Genomic DNA, 2039 nt, shown 5'->3' with positions numbered 1-2039 from the left:
CATGGGCTGAAGTGGGAGGGGAACCAGCCCCTGGTGGGCTGGTGCGCCCCCCTTGGGCCTCCCCCTGCGCCAAGGGTTGGAAACCCTAGGGGTGGGGGGCACCCCCCTTGGCTTGGGGGGCAAGTCCCCCTTGGCCGCCCCCCCTTGGAGATGCCATCTCCTAGGGCCGGCGCCCCCCTAGGGGCCCTATATATAGTGGGGGGGGGGAGGGAGGGCAGCCGCACCCAAGTCCCTGGCGCCTCCCTCTCCCCTCGTAACACCTCTCTCTCTCTCGTTGGAGCTTGGCGAAGCCCTGCCGAGATCACCGCTGCTTCCACAACCACGCCATCGTGCTGCTAGATCTCCATCAACCTCTCCTTCCCCTTGCTGGATAAAGAAGGAGGAGACATCTTCCCAACCATACCTATGTTGAACGCGGAGGTGCCGTCCGTTCGGTGCTAGGTCATCAGTGATTTGGATCACGACGAGTACGACTCCATCAACCCCGTTCTCTTGAACGCTTCCGCTCGCGATCTACAAGGGTATGTAGATGCACTCCCCTCTCCCTCGTTGCTAGATGACTCCATAGATTGATCTTGGTGATGCGTAGAAAAATTTAAAATTCTGCTACATTCCCAAACAGACGTGTGCCAACCCCTATGCATAGGTTCATGGGAGCAACCCGCAAGTTGATCACCAAAACATACATCAAGTGAATCACGTGGTATCCCGTTGTCACCACAGATACGCACGGCAAGACATACATCAAGTGTTCTCAAATCTTTAAATACTCAATCCGATAAGATAACTTCAAAGGGAAAACTGAATCAACTACAAGAGAGTAGAGGGGGAGAAACAACATAAGATCCAACTATAATAGCAAAGCTCGCGATACATCAAGATCGTACCACCTCAAGAACACGAGAGAGAGAGAGATCAAACACATAGCTACTACTACATACCCTTAGCACCGAGGGAGAACTACTCCCTCCTCGTCATGGAGAGGACCGGGATAATGAAGATGGCCACTGGAGAGGGATTCCCCCTCCGGCAGGGTGCCAGACCGGGTCTAGATTGGTTTTCGGTGGCTACGAAGGCTTCTGGCGGCGGAACTCCCGATCTATTCTGTTCCCCGATCATTTTAGGGTACATGGAGATATATAGGCCGAAGAAGTACGTCAGGGGAGCCATGAGGGGCCCACGAGGGTGGAGGGCGCACCCCCTTGCCTCGTGGCTTCCTCGTTGCTTCCCTTATGTGGACTCCAAGTCTCCTGGGTTGCTTTCCTTCAAAAAATAAGTTCCTTGAAGTTTCAGGTCAATTGGACTCCGTTTGATTTTCCTTTTCTGCGATACTCTAAAACAAGGAAAAAACAGAAACTGGCACTGGGCTCTGGGTTAATAGGTTAGTCCCAAAAATAATATAAAAGTGTATAATAAAGCCCATAAACATCCAAAGTTGATAATATAATAGCATGGAACAATCAAAAATTATAGATGCGTTGGAAATGTATCAGAGAGCGAGAAGAGAAGCAATGCACGGTCGAGAAGCTAAAAGTGATCAAGAAGTGATCCAGAAGCTACTTATGTTCAAGCATAACACGAGACCGTGTGCTCTTCCCAGACTCCGCCGAAAAGAGACCATCACGGCTACACACGCGGTTGATTCATTTTAATTAAGTTAAGTGTCAAGTTCTCTACAACCGGATATTAACGAATTCCCATCTGCCCATAGCTGCACGCATGGCTTTCGAAAGTTCAAAAACCTGCAGGGGTGTCCCAACTTAGCCCATCACAAGCTCTCACGGTCAACGAAGGATATTCCTTCTTGCGGGAAGACCCAATCAGTCTCGGAATCCCGGTTACAAGACATTTCGATAATGGTAAAACAAGACCAACAAAGCCACCCGATGTGCCGACAAATCCCGATAGGAGTCGCACGTATCTCGTTCTCAGGGCAACACCGGATGAGACAGGCTACGAGTAAAACCAACCCTCGAGTTTCCCCGAGGTGGCCCCGCAGGCGGCTCGGTTCGGACCAACACTCAAAGGAGCACTGGCCC

Source organism: Triticum dicoccoides, chromosome 6A (assembly GCF_002162155.2).
Source record: "Triticum dicoccoides isolate Atlit2015 ecotype Zavitan chromosome 6A, WEW_v2.0, whole genome shotgun sequence".
NCBI classification, from domain to species: domain Eukaryota; kingdom Viridiplantae; phylum Streptophyta; class Magnoliopsida; order Poales; family Poaceae; genus Triticum; species Triticum dicoccoides.
This window is presented reverse-complemented; position numbering follows the sequence as displayed.